This window comes from Balaenoptera borealis, assembly GCF_965194805.1.
Source record: "Balaenoptera borealis genome assembly, chromosome: 5".
Lineage (NCBI taxonomy): Eukaryota > Metazoa > Chordata > Mammalia > Artiodactyla > Balaenopteridae > Balaenoptera > Balaenoptera borealis.
This window is the reverse complement of record NC_138862.1, coordinates 99,130,888-99,144,772: the sequence shown is the minus strand read 5'-3', so window position 1 is coordinate 99,144,772 and position 13,885 is coordinate 99,130,888.

Genomic DNA, 13,885 nt, shown 5'->3' with positions numbered 1-13,885 from the left:
AAAAGTCTTTCCCGGGCTTCCCTGGTGGCGCAGTGGTTGAGAATCTGCCTGCCAATGCAGGGGACACGTGTTCGAGCCCTGGTCTGGGAAGATCCCACATGCCGCAGAGCAACTGGGCCCGTGAACCACAACTACTGAGCCTGCGCGTCTGGAGCCTGTGCTCCGCAACAAGAGAGGCCACGGTAGTAAGAGACCCGTGTACCATGATGAAGAGTGGCCCCCGCTCGCCGCAACTAGAGAAAGCCCTCGCACAGAAACGAAGACCCAACACAGCCAAAAATAAATAAAAATTAATTAATTAATTAAAAAAAAAAAAGTCTTTCCTTACAAGAGATTTGGTAAATATTCTTCTTTAATACCTCCTTGCTATCGAGCATTTTTCATATTAAACTTAATTCCTCTGGAATTTATTTCTCTTGTATGTTGGAATAAAGAATGTCAATTAGGTTTTTTTTTTCAGATTTCTAGTCAATTGTGGCTTTTATCTATTGATGAACAAAGAGTCTTGAGTAAAATAAAGTTTATTTCCTGGCTATTTCAGTGAACTGTCTATTGCAATAAAAATACCCCAAATCTTAGCTATTGTAATTGTATAAGGTATTTATTTAAAAAAAAGTAATTCTCTCATTACTCGTCTTCAGTCAGAATTTACTTCTATGATCCCACCTCTTTATTCTGTCAGAATAATGTTAAAATCTTTGTATCAAGGTAAATAAATGCCATTGGAAATTTCTTTAAAAAGAAAATTTTGAAATCTATATATTAATTGTAAACTTCTGACATCTTACAGTTTTTTTTGTGTGTGTGCCAATTCAGGAACATGAGATCTTTTTCCACTAATTGTTCCCCTTTATGTAACTTAAAAAGCATTTCATTTTTCCATTTATATATCTGAATTACATAATTATATTTTCACATTTGAGATGGAAACAGTTTCCATTTTAATTTAATTAGCTTTCAATGGGACATATAAATTAGTTTTGCCCAAATACTTTAACAAGATTGCCTTGCATTAAAAAAAAAAAAAAGGGTAGCACTGATTTCTTGATATAGATTCAGTGTTTATTAATTTGTGATTTCACTGCATTGTGTACTGTTTTGTACAATATTTGCTTTCAAAGGATAGTAAATTGAAGTTTCTTCGAAAGTTAGTATACAATGTTGTAGCATTAGATTTCCATATTCCATGGAATGCTAGATAATAAATTTATATTTGTAGGACTTACAGTTCTAATACTTATATTTTATGAAAGTGGCGAGAACTCAAAAGTTTAGTTTTTATTTCTCAGCAAATCACATCCATATGATTATAGGAAAGCACAACTCTGTGCAGTTAGTTAAGAAAGTGTTAAGAATAGGAAAAATACACCATAGGAACACCAAAGATTTTGAAGAGTTTCTTTAAGATAGCATACAGATAGTATCTGATTAACTGAAATACTAGAACAGAGTGAACCACAGCTCTGAGCCCTGCAATGATAAGGCTTTAGTCAGTAGGAAGGTTTTCATAGGTGGAATCTCCCTAAAAGTCTGTGAGTGCAACCATCAGAAGTGGAAAAAAAAAAAAAGAAAAGAGGGGAGAAAACTCGGTGACTTGTTGAAAAAATTGGTCCTAAAGCCACCCAAAGTTCTTTCTGTCCAAGCTACACTCAGTGGTAATATTTGATCCTAGGCTGAAGCCAGAGAAGTATTTTCTAACAAATTAGAGCAATTTTCCTAGAAATCCTTGGATTTGCAGGCATGGGGTCCTCCTGATTTTGGCAACTGGGAGGTGAAAGAAGTGAGTGGCTTCCTGCCTAAGGTAAAATGTGACTCGTGTTGGGATTCTCCAAAAGACACACATATATAAAAAGGCCAACAAAGGCAGATAATAACTACAAAGCCACCTATGTTAGTCAAACTTACTATTCGTTACAAACAAGAAACTGAAGAGAATTAAAAGTTTTCAAAATAAGAACTGATATGAAACTGAAGGAAATAAAACATTCTGGGAGAAAAAAAAGTACTGTCCTTGAAAAGATTCTAATTAGTAGCATCAGAGAAACTTTTTAAAAGACAGTGCACCTATCAAACAAAAGTTGGCTGGTTTTAAAATGGAAAAACAATTCAACAAAGAAGAATTCTTAGCAATTAAAAATACGATGGCCAAAATTTAAAAAGTGAAATAGGAGAGCTGTGATAAAAATGAGGAACTCTCTCAGAACCTAAAGAAAATAGACAAAAGAGAAGAAACAAAAAAAGGAAAACTAAGAGATTGAGATTCAATTCAGAATAGCTGATATCAATCAAAAATGGCTTCTAAAATGAGAAGACAAGGAAAATAAATGGAAGAAATCAATAAATATTAGAAGAACTTTTTCCAAAGTTGAGAGAAAAGATAAATCTTCACTTTTAAATGACTTGTTGAGTGATGAGTTACACAGCTAGAAATATTTCATTGTATTTTGAACTACCAAGAATAAAGAAAAAATTCTAAAAATATTCAGAAAAAATATCACCACCTACAACACCTAAGTTTGTCAGTAATATTGAATACTAGAAGTCCCGAAGGAAGGAGAATAATGTATCCCTAGAAATTCATATCATACCAGATACAAACATGAGAAAGAAATAAAGAATTTCTAGTCATAACAGTATTCAGGAAATTTTCCCCCTGTGCATCTTTATTTGAAAAACTTCTTTGTGGATATACTTTGGTAAAATAAAGAATAAACCCCAGAGGAAGCTACTAGATCCCAGAGACAGGCTAATTAACTCCTCAATACAAAATGTAAAAGCAATAAGTCTGAGGGGTATCATTGCACAACTGGCCTGAAAATTAATTATTTATCCAAAATATAAATAAGAAGTTGAATTATCCTAATGAAATGGTAAAAAAGAATACATTTATTTTTTCCTTCACAAATAACAAAGTTAATTAAAAACTCAAGAAAATATAAAAAAGAAAACTATAAAAGTCACAGTTCAAATATAAAGCAACCTAACAAAACAGGATTTTGAATATTTGAAGGAAAAGGAAGAGGGAATTATTGATAATGAGAATTTGAATGTATTCATGTTATATATGCAGTCATACCTTTGATGACAAATTGAAATTATAATGGAGTAATAGAGTGATGGTGGCCATTGAGAATCTGGTCTCAGAAATGTCTATGTACCACTGAGAACTGGAACTTTCTGTGAACTATACCTAACTAAGGACACCAGCCATTTTTTAAAAAAACATCTACTACCTCAGCCTTGTGTTTCAAGGTTGTTCCCCCTTGTAACTATGCAACCATTTCGGATGCCAACCAATCCTTACTGAGCAAGCACCCTTACTTCTTGCCAGCTCCAATTATAATTCTTGATAAACAACTCAAGTAACTTAACTGTGGTCTTGCTGTTTTTGCTTTTATCAACCTCCCCCATCTTGCAGTCTGTCTCACAGGCTGGAATTCTAACCAACCCCAAATAAACACCTTTTTATTTCAATCAGGTCTTTGTTTTTTAAATTTTGGTTAACATAGCTGGTGTAGTCTACAGGACCCAGAGCAACCCCTCAGTTCAGATTGGGTGTATGGTACCTACAGGGACCCACTGTGTCCGGTCTTCTCTTCAGCTGTGCCGGGGCTACCTGGTGAGCCCTTCCTGGATTCCAGCCTCCCATTTTGGTTGAGGTTCAGGCCTTTATTTGGGTGTTTCTAGGTGTCAACACTAGTCCCCTCTCTTTTGGGGAATGGGGGTTGTTTGTTTGTTCTTTCTGTCTCAAGATTCAGGTTCAAGGTTTTTCTGCCTATGCCGCTTGGTAAGAGATTCAGGTTTTAGGTTTTAGTGAGCACTCAGAATAATAAGAAGTTCTTATAGCAAAAATTAAAAAAAAAAGTGAACCTCCCCACCTCCAGAAACCCCTGCCAGCTTTATGTTTAACACCTATGGACCCTAGTACTGTAACTACCTATCTAAATGGGTCCATTTAATCCAGGATGATTTAAAATTACACTGGCCAAAATAGGAAACTTTCAAAATTCCCAAATTAGTCTATCTTCGTGCATTACTAGAAATGTTTCAGAATCAGACAATTAATGGGAAGCACATTTTAATTGGTATCTAAAAGCATCTAAAGGTAACACTGAGAAAATGACCTCCCTCCAAGCTATAAATACAAAGTTGACTCAGACTGTCTCTAAACTTTAAAAATCAGCTAAACCTTCCCACTCCTCTCCTACTCCCCTCAAATTCTTCTTTTTCTCCTCCATCCCTTTACCCGCCTCTTTCCAAACTCCTTTTGTTTTTTTTTTATCTGACTGTTCTCCTCTCTCCTCCTCCTGCACTGAAGCCCCTCCCAAACCCCTGTGCTGGAAGTTCCTTTTCAAACAAATCCCACTGGGCAATAAAAAAGCCTGCACCATCTCCTCAGCAGTTCCCTAGACCTAACTACAAATAATCAGAAAATAAATCAGCTGGAAGCCAATATTCAAGGGCTAATAGAAACAATCATCTTTGTCTTACAAATCTCTACAAAACCAAAAGTACACCTACTAAAAACAGGTTAAGGTCCACCCTATTTTTACCAGTGCCAAGGTATCATCTATTCCTCTCAAAATGATTGCAGATATTATAAAAGATCAGGATATTAGAGCAAAATTTTCCTGTACTTGAAAAATTAATAATAAATACCCTAAGACTTATAATAATAGATACATTTTCTTTCTCTGCCCCTTAAAGTTATAAATCTTATCATGTCGTTGAAATGTAAACACAGCCCACATTGTCTGAGACTGCAGCCTTGACTCAATCAGTAGAACTTAAAAAAAAAAAAAAGGAAAAGAGGTCTTGTTAAACAGAAACTGATTAAAGGACTCTCTTGCCCAAACAGCTTCCTTAGAATTGCTTGTCAAGGACAAAGATAGATCTTAAAAGTCTTCTCCACAAATAATAAAAGACTTAAGCTATCTGAGTGAATAATTTATTCCAACTGTTAATTATAAAATAGTAAGTTTTGTATTGTACCTGATTCAAAACTAAAATTTTTAAATGAAATCTATGAGATCTCTGGTTGCATTTATCTATTTGTTGATTTGTGTATGTTACCTCCTGATAATATTTCCAAAATTAATTTATAAAAGAGCTCTATTTAATTGGCTTAAATAAATAAATGCTTATATTACAATTCTCAAAAATATAATAAAAACTAACCCAAATGTTTTTCAAGGTCACATGGTCTAGGATCATCTTTAGTAAATAAAAGCTATTTAAGCTTGTTGGTTTAATTTATACAAGTATATCTTCTTAGTTAGCATTAAATATAATGGAGATAGAAAACTTTTGTTCTACTGGGGTTTGCTAATCAAACAGACTAACGTCTCTCTTGCAAAGTTTGTCACCAAAAAGGAAACAGAAAAAAAAAATGACTAACTGTTTTAATGTCTCATGAAGTTTTCATGAGTAATCTAAGTATGATTGTTAAGAACAAATGAATTAAATAGATGAAAATGAGATAAGTTTTCAGGTGAAAAATTTAATTTAATTTTTTTATGACATGCCTACTTAAATAGTTTCTTAAATCTCTGGTAACTTACACCCTTAGAGTTTCTCTAAGTTAACTTAAATGATGGGAATTCATTAAATGTCCTGATCATTTTCAGATAAGATAAAATATCGAAACATTAACTGCTAAACAAGTCTGATAAGAAAAGGTATACAGCATGGAAATGCTTTTGTTAAGGGAAAAGGAACTGACTTTGTCCTATTTCTAAATGGGGTGGGGGAGAAAAGAGGGGACAAACTAAAATGGACGCATAAAGCTGTAAAAGATTTCTGAAAAAAGGAATCTTTAGAAAAGAATTTTATTTGTGGTCAGGACTGGATGATATTGGAACGAATTTAATTAGTAGATGAATTTTTTTAAAAATCCTGAACCATGCAGAGCTGAACTCAGGAAAACAGGAAGAAATCTACACAAACTATAAGATGCATAAAAGAGAACTGTCAGCCAGAGTCATAACTTTGAAACTGCAAGTGCCATCAGGAAAATTGCTGAAACCTCTGATCTAAGTGCAAGATTTTAACAAGACTGACAAAAGAAACTTTGGCCCTGCATAGTGTAGGGAGATACAATTGAGATTGCGCAAAATTTGAGGCTAACAAAGAGTTATAACTTCAGTAAAAACATAGGCCAGTTGCCATCTACAAATGCTTACAGAAAGAAAATTGTTGTTTGTGACTTGGAGCCTAAGTTGGTATAAGTCTCCTTTTAGTATCTGTGATCAAAGGACTGGACTTACATGGATTTGGAGTTTGAATTTACATTATAGCATTATACAGTAGCCTAGAGAAAGCAAAAAAGAATCCTTACTCTAGGGATATACTCTCAGATCCATCCTCTTAGAATTTTCCAATATAGAGCACTGCGTTATACCCACAGTTAAAAAAAATATAAGGAAGTAAGTCATGAAAACAAATAACACACAATAACAATTTCAGATATTGAAAATACCAAACACAGAATAAGAAATAAATTATTCCAAATGTTTAATGAAGTAAAACTTTTAAAAATAAAATAAAAGTACAAGAGACTACCAAAAAATGCATGGCAGTTTTTAAAAAGAACTTGAGAATATTGCTGAAGTGCAAGATGAAAGTCCATGCACTTCTGGTAAGAGTAAAATCTGGTACAACTGTTTAGGAAAACTTGACATTATCTAGTAATGTCAAAAATGTCAATGCATTATGACCCAGCTATCCATATCTTAGATACAAACCTTAAAGAATCCTTGCACATGTTCAGCAGAAAAAATATATAGGAATGTTCAAAGCCACATTTTTTTCATATTAGACAAAACTTGGAAACAACAAATAACAATAACAGTAGAATAGATTAAGCGAATGCTAGCCAGAGATAAGTTGATACCTAATTTTATTCCTCACTAGTCATATGACCTTAAGAAAATAACATAACTCAAGTATCCTAAGTTTTCTCATCTCTAAAATTGGGGAAATAATAATATCATCACCATATAGGCATCCTTATTTATGCATCTGATCAAACCGTCTCTGAACAAATACTTCTTTAAAGAGTGATACTGTCCTGACAATGTTTTAGGCATTAGAAATACATTAATAAACAAGAGATACAAATATCTCACCTCATGGAGTTAGCTTTTTTTTGAAAATATTTTATTTAGAACTAGACATCAACAAAGAAATGGTATGATTTGCCGGGTAAGGAATGCCTAAAAGAAGAGAAACCCTTTTCAATAGGATGACCAGGAAAACCTCCCCTAGGAGATGATAACTGAGACCTGGAAGATGAGACCACAATCCTGTAAAAATGTGGGGAAAGAGATTTCTGGGAAGAGGCAGCAAGTATAAAATCCCCAAAATAGAAGGGGCTTGGGAGAGTGAGGCTGTGGTCTAGTAAGTAAAAAAGAGAGTAAGAGAAGTTGAGGTCAGAGGGTTAGATACTGTCCAGGCATCATGTTTGTTGATAGCTGTAAGTAGTTGTGATTTAAAACTAAGCTCAGTGGGAAGCCATCACAGTGTTTCAGGCAGGAATGATGAGATGAGTTTTTAAAAAAAAGATTAGTCAGTGGTTGCATAAAAAAGATAATACATATTTGCTTAATCCAGATTTTGGCACAGAATAAGCACTGAGTAATCAATAACTATTATTACTGTTAGTTATGTTTAACTGCTTGTGAAGCAGAAGCTGATCTATGAACAATCAATTTATTTCTTAACTGTCTTATCTTCACTTGTCATGTCCTTTCAGACAGTTTTACTATGGATTCTGCCTAGTCCCTCTTCACTTCTACAAATTTACTTTATGTCTCAAGGCTGAAAGCAGAGTTGCTCTGAAAGTGTTCAGTCATCAATGGGGAGAATTTGGGGTATAAGAAACTAGGGTATTGGTTAGTCTCCAGAGGGCCCAAGGAAAGAAAAGGTAACCATATTGCCCAAGCAGAGAGATTAGTGATTGTAGGGATGAATTGCTACATTACCTTAAAGACAACATTCTTTAAATTTACTGTGCCCACTAAACTCAGATTAATGGCATGAGGCTAGCACAAAAGGAGGGGAGAGAGGACGAGAACTAGGCCTATTGATTTTTTGGTAAGATTGTAAATTGAATAAAATGCTAGAAGTGAACGGTTCTAAATAGCCCACGTTTGCTTATGCAGCATCACTTCGCATTCAATAGAATAATGCTTTGCTTATCTTAATGAATGACAAAATTAATGTCAACTGCTAAGCATTTTAAATTTCCTCCTTCATATCTAGTAAAATTTGTTTCTTTTAGAGGCAAGTCTGATTACCTGTGGTAGGGGCCAATAACTAAATCTTCCTTCTTGATAGTTTGTAAAAGGGAGATTTGATCCAAGAAAAATAAGTATTTTTTTAATTTGTTGATTTGTTTGTTTGTTTTGTTTACCATTCACCCTCCTTGTCTTTATCACCTTAAATTATGCTATACCAAAGGTGGTTATTTTGAGATTTTACTACTAGAAACTTACTAGAAAGCTTTATGAACTGCTTTTCTTGAATTCTGCCATTGCCATTGAATTAATGAGTAAGCTATCACATTAAGAACATGCTTTAAAATCAATATAACATAAAAGAGATGATTTCTCTTTCCACTTTGGCAAATGAATTATTAGTTATGATACTGAAGTTATCACCATCATTTAAGCATATTTAGTGAGGACATACTGGCACATAACGCTAGCATAAACTCATTGGCCCGAATGTAAGATTTAATTTTGTCTTAAGTTTGCAACTGGAATCCCAGGTACAGATCCCCATTTTGCAGGGCCTTTCATACTGAGCTCTAGGGGTTTCATGGAACACCCCTAGTATGGTTGCTTGGAATAAGGGAAAGTGGGGATCTAAGAAGGAAAATTCCGTTCCATTGCCTATGTCTATGCTTAAGACAACACAGATTTCCTTTGTTTGAAGCATTGGGTTTCAGGTGAGATTCCTCATGAACAAATGATTCAATCTCATAAAAGGACAGAATTCAAATACTGTTATTATTTACTATTTTGCAGAAACTAAATAAGCTGATTAATAAGAAATGATCTCGATAGTATGCAGATCTAATGAAGTTCCTTAGGTCATAAGACTATCACAGGCCTCAAAAATGACCTCATTTGGGGCTTCCCTGGTAGCGCACTGGTTAAGAATCCACCTGCCAATGCAGGGGACGCGGGTTCGAGCCCTGGTCCGGGAAGATCCCACATGCCACGGAGCAGCTAAGCCCGTGCGCCACAACTACTGAGTCTGCACTCTAGAGCCCGTGAGCCACAACAAGAGAAGCCACTGCAATGAGAAGCCCGCGCACCACAACGAAGAGTAGCCCCCACTCGCCACAACTAAAGAAAGCCCGCGCGCAGCAACGAAGACCCAACACAGCCAAAAATAAATAAATAAATAAATAATGACTAAAAAAATAAAATAAACAGTTTCTGTTAAAAAAAAAATGGACATGATGCCATTATCACATCTAAAAAAAAAAAAAATGACCTCATTAATTTTAGCTTTGTGTGGAGCTGAGTCAGATTTCAACTATATATGGCTTTTAGCTCCTTTTCCTCTTTCCTAGGCCCGCGTGCGTGCGCGCACACACACACACACACAATTTCATTTAAGAGATCTATAAAATTTTATTAATGTGGTGTTAGCAGTAAAGAAATTCATATCTCACAAAGCACCATGCCTGGATAATTAGCCCTAGAATTGGTTAATCCGGTGACTTGACATCATCAATAACCCAAATTAATTCCACTCTTCACTAGATCACTATCTTTAAATGAGGACCTCAGGCTAACAGTTCCCATGATCATAGATGGCTACTGCACTTCCAGACACCATATCATATTAGAAGAAAACGAGAGCATCTCCTTCCATACTTCTTTTTTAGAGTAAGAAAAGCATATTCAGAAGTGCTCCCAGACTTCGTCTCACAGCTCCCTAACTTAAATGGTATCAAATACCCATTCCTAGACAAAGCACTGGTAAAGGAAAAGGAATCCCCATGGCCTAATGAAGAGTATGATTGTGTAAGAATGGGGGATTATTAGAATAAAATTAAGGTTCTTTTAAATGTTTTTAAAAGCTAGGCTGAGGGAAATTACCATAATTAATAGGTGGACAAAAAAAAATAGTCTGTTACACAAATATAAAAGTAAAATTGAATTCATTATAACCTTCTTCCAGGAAAGTACTCATAATTCATTAAAATAAAGTTAGGGTATAGAATCATAGATCTCTAATCTAATGACTACTCTGGCCATATCAATTTCAAGAAGGACTAGAACGTATTTCTCTGTACATAAACTTAAAGACATTTCCTTTATTAATATCCATTTAAAGTATTCCTTACATTCTCTGAAATAAGCAGTCACTTAGAATAATAAGTTTTACACACATGAGCATACACAAAATACTTCTGGTTTCTAAAGAAATATTTTACTATTTGTTCCAAAGGTTTTACTCTCCTCATCACAGTATTGATACTGCTCTTCTCTCAGCGATAAAACATATTTGATATAATGCAAAACTTATTGGCAAATAGATTTTTAAAATCAAGAATGGGTTAAAAATAAACATAAATAAGCATGTGTTTTGTTAATTGTTTCAGCTGCACTTGATTTCTTAAAATAAACCTTCATCGAAATCTCCAAAACCTCCTTCATTTCCTTACGCATATTGTTAAGAATTGTGAAAAGCCCTGATTCTACCCTACCTGTAGCCTAAGAAGATAACCTGCCAAAGTTTCATAGAAGAAACTGGCAGAAGAAATAAGAGGCCAGGGTCAGAAACAAAGGACTTTATTTCTTATGGGGCAGCAAACACCATGGGTTGCAACATATTTCCATCCTTTCCCACAGTTTCTCAGGAAAAATACAGATGGTTGCAGATAGATGCCTGTACACTCAGTGAGCTGCATTACAGGAGAGAAATCCTGAGCATAGGAAACTCCAGATTTTTATAGTAGGCAGCAACATGCCTGCCCTGTGCTCCAGAGGGAGACATTGTTATTATACTGGACAATAGGCATTCCTAACATTGGTTTGGGAGAGAGATCTTATCTTTGTTTTTCCCAAACTGTAAGCAAACCTGTCATTTGCCCCAGAAGGAGATAAAATCTTTATCCTCCAAGACTGTTCACTATACAAATATCCTTGGTAAAAATAGTCCAGAACAAATGGAACTTAATATCTCACTTACAAAGCATGCAGAAATGTAAAAGACGTGGTAAATTTTCTTCCGAAAATTTCTTCCGAAATTTCTTCCAAAATTATTTCTTTCACATTTGCTGACAAGTATTCAAAATATCCATTTGAGAAATTGTGCCAGTTCTACTTCAGAGGCCAAGAATCATGGAAATCAAAAATAGTTGAAATAATTAAGTCGAGGTCTAGGTATAAGAAGGGAGCTTTAGTTTCAGTTCCAAAGTTATTGAGCCAAAACTTTAGCAGATTTACAGTTTTGTTTATTTACTTAGAAATGTAAAGTTTCCTTGCTTTTCTAGTAAAGTTCTTATCTTCATAAAGGGTCTTGTGAGCAAGCCAAAATATGCTGGTCTTGCATTCTTGTAGTGACAATAATGTACAATAGAAAATAAGACTCCAATGCTCATTTATCATTTATGATGACAGATTGAGAGCAGCTGCAAGCACGAAGCTGACAATTCTGCCTAGGATGATGTACAGCACAAACCAGAATGATCCTAAGATGCATTAACTTTATAATAATATTCAGTGACCATTACTGATCTGGTATGCAAGATGCTTGTGATAATATATGGGGAAAAGGGGTGGTTCAGAAACAAGAGTATATCGTATATTGGTATGTTAACTTAGGACCACAGATATTATACTCATAGAATACAAGGTTACTGGTTATTATAGAATAGTAGACTGCTGTTCCTAAATTTCTTGGAGAAACATATAATTTTAGTTTCTCGTAAATATATGCAAACATATCTGTTACTTGACAAATATATTATACAGTAATAATAGCCAGAGATCAAAAGTAGGGTATAATATAAGGGGATGAAAAGGCTGTCTTAAAGGCAACCAACATTTTTTTTTCCTATTCATTAACTCACAAATGTTTGGACCTTGTAAAAACAGGAGTCATGGCTAACCAAGGTACCTTAAACCAGTAGATGGTACCTTAAACCAGTAGATGGTACCTTAAACCAGTAGATGTAGCATGAAACTCTCCTGTTTATGGAGTGGGATGATTTCACATTGTTCCTCTCATCTGTTGTATCTTCTTTTGCTCTTAAACATATCTCAAATTAAAATCATAGACTAACTGACTCTGATCTTAGAGATAATCTAGTTTAGTTTATTTTTTCAGTGAGACTCACAGAATGGAGATAGACTAACAGAACATATTTATTGAGTGGCTACTACATGTCAAAGATTATGCTAGGGACTCCATACACATTATCATATTTAGTCAACCCATAATTCCTGAGAGAAAAATAGTCTAATCACATTGTTATAGGGGGAAACAAAAGACATGTTGTTTCACTACATAGTGATGTCAAAATAAAGCAAGATTTTAACAACATTAACATCAGAATTAATCACTCATTTATGAGTTTAAGTAATCCTTAAATTGAAATCTTACCAGGATGTGAAATAACTTCTGAGAATTGACAAAATATATCTTTAGTTCAAATATAACAATTTTCTTTTTCTCATCCATTGTTTGAATTAATCATCCTGTATTAGTCTATAATGATGATACCTCTCCAACTACCACCTTCTTTTCTCCTTCCTTCAAAAGCCATAGTTCTTGAAAGAGTGACCCCAAATCACTGTATCCACTTCTTCACCAACGCCAAATCAAAGACTTACTAATCAATACTTATCCCAGCATTTTACATTCTTAGCTCTCATAGTGCTCTTCGAAATAAAACTTTAGTTCTAAAACTACATCTATGCTTTAATTCCAATGGAAATTCATTAAAGAATACAAGATTATACTTTTTATACTTTAAAAAAATCCCCTGAAGAGAGTTGCAGTGGTGGAGAATAACACAGGAGAATATAATTTTATATCTACATGAATACATATTATGAAAATAAAGCTGTCAAAATTCCAATAAATGGAGTGACATAATGGTGCAATTCTACCTTTTTAAATTAATATTTCTTTTTAAATTAATTAATGTAAGTAAATTTTTTTAATGAAGGTTTACTTTAAACCCTCAGTTATGTATGTAAAAATATCCCAGATGAAAAAGTCCAAATGTAATTTTATTTAAATTATTATTTAAATAAAAACAATATATTGAAAACAATCTAATACTATTTAGATTAAAAACAATATAAGGAGTAAATCACAACTTTTCAATTTTATGAAATTTTGAATTTAGAATTTAAATCATATTAATATTGCAAGTGAAATTACCACATAGCCCCACGTGATAAGCACTAATGATTATTTAAATGAATATAAAACAAAAATATAAATATGCATTTAGTTTATATTTCACCATGAGAATAATTAAAGAAATTAAATTATGAATCCTGGGGTTTGAGGACACAGTTCAAATCCTTATATGTTGATGTTCCTTGAAACCAACAAGGATGGATATCTGGTAGAAGTGTCACTATTTAGATCACACCATGCATCTGGAGTGAGAATGCCTCAATAGCGTTTTTCTGTGCTATTTCAGTGGTATGGAGAAATCATCTATCACATCCTCAAGTCTGGTCTATTGAAAGACACTCTACCCAGTGCAGTGGATACTTCGTACATCCTAGATTAATCCTGAAGAGATGAAGTAGATTTTCCCAAGACTCATCTCATCACTTATCCTAAATGGAGTGTAATGGAATGTAAAGCACAACGCCTCTTGATTCTCTCTTTGCTAATATGA